This window comes from Mycteria americana, chromosome 5 (assembly GCF_035582795.1).
Source record: "Mycteria americana isolate JAX WOST 10 ecotype Jacksonville Zoo and Gardens chromosome 5, USCA_MyAme_1.0, whole genome shotgun sequence".
In the NCBI taxonomy this organism is placed as follows: Eukaryota; Metazoa; Chordata; class Aves; order Ciconiiformes; family Ciconiidae; genus Mycteria; species Mycteria americana.
The window spans coordinates 14,401,475-14,408,864 of record NC_134369.1 but is presented as its reverse complement, the minus strand read 5'-3'; positions in this window follow the sequence as shown (position 1 = coordinate 14,408,864).

The window sequence follows — 7,390 nt, the reverse complement described above, 5'->3', positions numbered from 1 at the left end:
CAGATCTTGTTTATTTGAGAGTCCAGTCACCCTTCCTTGAGCACAGGAGAACCACTGGAGCAGAAACTGTCAGTCGATGCTCTAACAGCCAACACCCTCCTTTGCTCGCCGGGGTGTTTTTCATGATTACGCTGCCATGTTTGTTCAGGGTGAGCTTCCTTCTCTCTTTGCTCTGTGCCCTCTTTTGCATTTCGTATCTGTGCATGAGCGCCCAGGGACACGCAACCCTACCCAAGGCAGGACTCGAACAAATACCTCCTGCCACACTCGGGTTTCTAGCTAGGCTTGCATTTCTGCTTGGCTTTGTGTGCTATATTTTGGACAATATCATTTCAAGTATCAGCTCTCAAAGAGGAATTTACTGATTTCTTGAAACCATTTTAAACGAAGGTCAGTGTTTATATCCCATTGTTTTAGTGAGGTATATCTCCGGCTACAATCAAACTAGCTGGTTACTTGTATTTCAGCAAGACCTGGATGGAAGTTTATCTTGCTGGGCTCCGTACACACACAGTGGGAGACAGTCCCTGTGCGGAGGAATTCACTGTTTGAGGAGGCACTACAACAAAGGCTAAACAAAACAGAGACAGTGAATGTAGCAGCTCGAAAGCAGGAAGCCAATCAAGCTGAGAGCCTGACTTAGAAACCCATCTTTCTCAGGTGCTGCCTAAGCCCTAATGTACTCCACCCCAGTACTTCCCAGGTACTCTGTTGTATAATTCAAAAAAATTGAAATTGGTGAAAAAGCTAATGGTTTTAAGCCCATAATGCAGGATTCTCATTTCAGTTCATTTCATACTGAGGAGACTTATTAAATGAAAGGTGAGGTTATCAAACCTAACACAGGAGTCTTTCTTTTCAGTGGAAAAGGGAGTTGCTGCCAACTTGTTTGGATAGCAGCAGTTAGCCAAGCCTGTGTCCCGGAGTGTGCTTTAACCCTCAGTGACTCCAAGTTCGCCGGCTGGTTGGCAGCAGGCAGAACGGCAGCGCAGGTTTGCAAGAAATCCGCGTCTGACGGAGCTCAGGCTGGCTGTAGCGTGGTGGCAGCCTGGCCTTTCTGTTCCTCAGTGAGAAGCACATCAAAGAAACAGGTGTAAATCGGAAGCTACAGGTTAGGGTTAATTTGTATTTCATTTGCTGGATAGCCAGATAAAAAGGAGAACGGTGAGGACCCTTCCTCATTTTCCCGAGCAGGTCTTATAAATCCTCTTAAAGTGTCCTACTTAGGGGAAAAATATCCCTTCTGAATCTCGCTGCTCAGGAGAGGCAACTGTGATGTCAAACAGTCTCTGCCCTCTCCCAAACCCAAAAATAGCCTCCTGATGCTCTGTGCTTGTAGTCCCCCTAGCACAAATTGGTCTGAGCTGGAGACGCTCTCTGCAGCGCCCTAGTGGGATGTGGGTTTGAAGGCAGGATACTGGGCAACGGAGGTGTGGTTGCCATCACGGAGGATAACAAAATATTGACTTTTGTCTCTTTTCTGTTGTAGCTCTGCATCCCCCTTCCCTTACTGCGAGGGCACTTTAACCCCACCCTATTTCTCTGAGTAAGTGATGTGTAAAAAATGAGGGAGGGGTTGGGTTTGGTTGTAGTCGATAGCAGAGGGTTTTTTATGTTTGAGGGAGTAAAAATTCATGGTCAGTTGCTCAGGATGGGAGAGCTTGCCAAACTCATTCCAGTCATGCCTCAAGACTACTTCGGAATTCAGTTACTGAAGTCCATGCTAAAACCTGAAGACCTGTATCTGAGAAATGTTTTTTATGTTTTTTTTTAAGTCTGCTAATCTGTCTTAACATTTTAGGTTTTGGTTGAAAACAAGCAATTTTTTAAAAATGGCAATCTTTCCACAGATATTGATGACCTGAGTTAGTAGTTACGGGGCTCAACAGCCACCAGAAGAGGGGACACTTTCCAGAGAGCTGAATGCCCAGGTCTAGTGGTGAGACTTCTAAAGTTTGCACTTGCTCTGCTGTAGGGTCTGTTCAAATGAGGAATTACTATGTTTCGCAGCGCAGCGCAGCCTGTTTTGTTTTGGTTTATTTGCATTTTCCTTACTAGTGCCTGTAAAGCAGTCCTAGGGGGCTGTGAGAAGTCATAAAATATTCCTTACTTCTCAGAGGCTGAACAGGTCCCATCCAGGGGTGCGTTGTACCTGGCTTATTTAAGCATATCTTTCACAGAAAATGCAGGGTACTCAGCAGCTCAAACCCCTATGTTTTTAGTGCCTCCACTTGATTATATCTAAAATAAGTAAACTAATATGAACCTAAAAAAAGACAAAATTCTTTTTTCTGGAAAATGTTTGGCTTGGAGTCCTTAGTCTGCTCATTGATATCTGTCTTGGAAAGGGCAGATGAATAGAACATTTCCAAGAAGACTATAAATACAGAGCAGTGCAGTCTCATTTACTAATATTATGAAGCTAATTTAGCTGTAAATTCAATCTTACATCTACCTAAACCATCAAGAAAAAAGTCACCATGCTGGGAGACTGAGTTCCCAGCAAACATCTAAGCAAGAGCGCAATCCTCCATTCTTCTCTTTCTGCCAAATCACAAAAATGGTGTCCTCTTGGAGCTTTGAAATTAGAAAATCTTTGTATATTCAGGACCTACTGTTGTCTGAAGGAACCTTTATATGTTTTTTTTTTTAATTTCTCTATGGCTTGTAATCTCTATGTATTTAATGATTACTGAATTTTCCTGCAGTTAAAAGCAGTGTCTCCTTAGTCATTAATTAAAAAAAAAAAATATAAAAAGATAATAATTTCATAATCCGCCTGGTACTTTTCCAATAAATGAGTGGTAATATAGTATTCTAGATATCTCAAGCAATTCATTAAGCCTTTCAGCACTGAGCAGGCCACTAATGGATGCAGAATATCCCTTAAGTCCCTACTAAAATACAATAATCTTTATTGGAAATGGTAAGCCTTTGACAGTACGCTCTAGTGCAGGACGGCAGGGATCTACCTGAGATGGAATTTGGTAGGGCACGCAATTTATTGTCACTCGCTTACAAAATGTTCCAGGAATTTCTCCCGATTCTCTGAGCTTTCCCTCATGTCACCTGACTTTGACTCAGAGCCCAGACTGCAAAATGTAGTTTAGTTTATGAGATAAGGTTTTCAATTTCAACCTTAACAGAATTAAGTATTGACTTGACATTTATACAGATTCTGACTCGTAGGATGAGTTGACTGATTAAAATGAGGACAAGCAAACTACCAGAGTATGAAAAAATGATGATTAGTGGAGAAGTAATGGTTCATAGTAATTAGGGAGGATTATATAATGTCTGTAGATCTATGGGACCTCATACTGAATGAATGGCAAAAGTTAGTTAGAAGACCCTTCAACAGAAAAGCAGAAAATTCCAGTGAACTTCTTAAATGTGGTTGACTTGAGAGATTATTTAGTGCAGGTCTTATTACATCGGGTGAGTATTTATCAGTAGTGTACAATACAAGTTTCCACCTTTCTCCTCCAGTGAAGAGGTAAGGGCAAGGCTCACTTGCAAGTCGGTTTAAAATTTGAACACTATCATGCTTTTTTCATAACCTTTACTATTACTTTCCATTACCTAACTCTTGAGTGACTCCCCCTGAATAAAACCAGACAGAAATAATGAAAAGGCCCTATGGCAAACTGCACTGCGGAGACCATTATCACAGCCTTTAGAAGATAGAGGGTGAGCAAATAAGGAGCTGTGTCCTCAAAGTCCTGGTTTCCTGTTAGATTTCATTCACTTTTTTGTTGCCTGTTTTCTTGCCTGCCCCTGTTGTCCTTTTCTGTTTGGTGTCTCCGCTGCCTCAGAACCAACTCCTGGACCGTGAGCTTCCGAGATGAAACTATCTGAGTTGGGCCCAGGATTTGGCTAGCATTTTTTTGTTCTCTTATTAAAAATGGTGAAATTTGTGTTATTTATCTCTAGGTTGTGTTCAGAAATAGACTCCTAATTTCTGTCTGATATTCCTAGGCAGTACCTTAATTAAAACAGTAATCTGGCAGTAGTATGGAACCTGTCAGCAGATGACCTGAAAGTTAACTTTCTAGAACCAGATTTGTCATCTTTTTTTCCTCTCTATAAAATTTATCATGATCTATCCGTAGCCCCAGACTACACCAAGTTCTTCACTGGAACCATGGGAAGGCACCATGAGGGAATACTGTAACATCTCTCCAAGAACAGCAGATGGGGGGAGAAAACCTGCTTTGCTCCCAAAGGCAAAATATCTGGGCACAGAGACAAGTATTGTTTATAGCAAGAGCTGATAATATTCTGTATTTTTAGAAAACCAACCAGCTTCCCTCTGGAAAATGCTACTTGCTTGTAATGATCTATTTTAGTGAAACTGGGAAAATTGTGAAACGGTTCAATATTGAAATGGACACTTCATTTAGACTTTGTTGTCTCCTTTACACTCTCCCATTTCTTTTGCTTTGATGTCTTCACTTTGTTCCCAGTATGTATATGGTAGGAATGATCATATATTAGATATTGGAACATTTTGCTGTTCACGGTTCGTTTTTTTACATTTCGATTCTATTTTTATCCACGTTCACTAGCTTCCCACTCCCTGTTTTGTGTTGTTTGGGGTTTTTTTACTTAAAATTATTTTAACCTGTGACACTGTTTTCTGCCTTCCAGTCCCTTCCTCCGTTGCTCCCCTCCTTCATTGCTCCCCTAACTATGCTCTTAGTGACATCCTGAACTTTTAAATCTTGTTCTCTCTCTCTAGGTTTGATAATGCCTAAGGAAAGACCCTGGGGTACAGATTGTGCATGAATAACAGTGTACAAGGAGAAGCCTGAGGATACTTTCTTACTTTTCTGATGCACAATACCTTTTTTTCCTCTTTGCTTAGGGAAAATGAGCTACTACAAGCCTCAAATGATGTTCCCATCACACCTACTAGCTATTCATCTTAACTTATGGGATAATGGGTTCCCATTCTGTCCTCTTGGTGGAGACGAGCATGAGGAGAGCTCAGTGCAAAATCTCACTGTGAGAGGCAGGCAGACAAGTCTAACCTCGATTACTGTCATCTCCATCTTTTATCCCTGGCATGTGCTATAGCTCTTGGAAATTCTCAGCAATTACCCCTTTCCTTAGTGTTACTGCCATTTCCGGTTTTACAGAGGCATCAAACAGAGCTTGAGGACACATTTTAATAGACACTGTATTAGACCGATTGGTGATCTCTGATCTTTGACATTTATGATCTTTGAAAAACTTCCATTAACTGTAATTCTGTCTTCAAACTACTTGAACAAAATCTTGTTTTTAGCATGTTGCAACTGAAGAAAGGAGATGATGGCAAAGATGCGGGGTTTCAGCAGGAAGAGGTGCTTAGGAAAGCTTTAAGGAAAGAAAGGGAGAAATGGCAGCAATGATGGAAGTGAGATTGTGTCAGTCACTGAAGCTGGGAAACATGAACACAAAGGCAGGAGGCCAGCAAAGGAATTCCTTGAAAGAAGTGGACTCCAAGACAGTGTGAAGGGGAAGATGACTTGCTATTAGAGCTGTACTGTGTCCAGCCTAGGGTGCAGTAAGGAAGAGCTGTGAGGGGTTTGGGAGGCCGTGGAGGGAGGTCAGCAATAATCCTATTGAGTCGTGGTTGAGCTTTCGCAGCGAGGGATGTCTCTGGTGAGATTTTAACTGAAGAAATGAGTGCTAGTGAAGCGATGCATCAGGTGCTGTGACTCTTGACTGTGGAGAGAATAATGAGTGGCAAGGATGACAGGAATAAGAAGGAGGTGGAGAGATAAATAGACTCTATTTACTAGAGATTTGTGACAGGATGGGCATGAGCTGCTTTTTATTGAATAAATTACTGTCACTGCAAATACTGTGTAAGTGAATCCATTCTTTATCCCTAATGTGTATATTAGCTAAGTCATGGCTGTCTGTTCCAGGATTTCAAGTGGAGGTGAAGGGCTACTGCAAACCAGACTGCAGCTCTGCTTTCACATTTGTTCAGCGTTGTCATATGTGCTGTGGGTTTATTCTTTGCTTTTCTTATTCTACTGATTTTTGTTTCAACTGCTGCTGGGAGGTGGGGTGGAAGGTGTTATTATTTGTGGTGTTGATGTTTGTTACATGTGTTATTTAAGGAAGGGCAAAGTCCAAGATCACTAGTAACTTGTGCAGACTACCTTCTGGGTAGGTGCTGTCTGGAATTGAAAGACTCAGGAGGCTTTTCCCTGTAAGGATGTATGCATTGAATCTCAGTCCTTGTGTTTCACTTCTCCTAGGCTTGGCCTTTAAAAATGTTAAATAAATATAGATATTGGTTGCTGGACCACAGAATACCTTCTGTCTTGGGTACCTATATTTATCATGTTATTTTATTATTATTAGTTCCCTTGAAGAAATCTTCTTTTGCATGCAACCTGTGGCTTGCCCTACTGAAGTGCAGTGGAAGGCTATCTCAGTGTAAAGGTGAAAGGGAATTGCCTCTGTTTATCAGCTACAGAGAACTAATGCACTTTGTGTGAACTTAAAGATTACTTTCAGATAAACACTAGGACACTTAAAAAGTAAATGTATTCTCTATTTCTTCACGTGCCCTCCATAGTGACTGCAGGAGCCCTTTTTTCTGTCATAATTTATAGCTCACAATTCTTATTAACTCTGCAGTTAAAACCTCACCAATTTCAATCAGTGTTGCATTAATCCCTTAACAAAGGATAGATAAAATGGCACTCTCGGGGTGAATTGCTGAGTACTTTGCTTACTTTGCTGTGGTTTCCAGGTTCCTCATTCATCGTGCTTGCCATGGATACTCTGAGGTCAGGAGCCCAGTATTGTGATCAAATCAAATTCATCTTAATCTCAATGTAGTGTATCACTAAGTGGTACAAATACATGTTTATCATTCAGTGGGGAAAAATCTGGGAAACTGTAGCCCATTACTCTGATTTGTTTCTATAACTGACTTTGTATTGCCATGTATTTTTCTTTTAATACGGTCATTGTACAGTTAGAAAACCCAATAGCTTTTTAGTAGTCACACATGTGCACTCGCGTATTTCTCTAAAAGGCATTTCAGTGCCTTGGATGTGTAATCCAGTGTTTTAAGCAGGTAATTGTCTAACTAGGGATTCATTGTCTTCATTTTACTGTTGAGAAAGCCAGACTGACGTATAAAAGACAAGTACATGCTGAATGCATTGAGATTTTACAAAGGCTTTATGAACTTACTATGAACCTATTTTAAAGTACTTACTACGTCCCTAATATGTAAGTGCTGAGTTGAAACTACTAATATAAGAAGCCACTTCTGACATTTCTAAGGGAAAAAAATAGCATTGACTGAAGAAATGAGTAAATTATACATGTGAGTAAGGTGTGCGGCAGGCACACAAGGGCTTCTTCTCAATGCTGC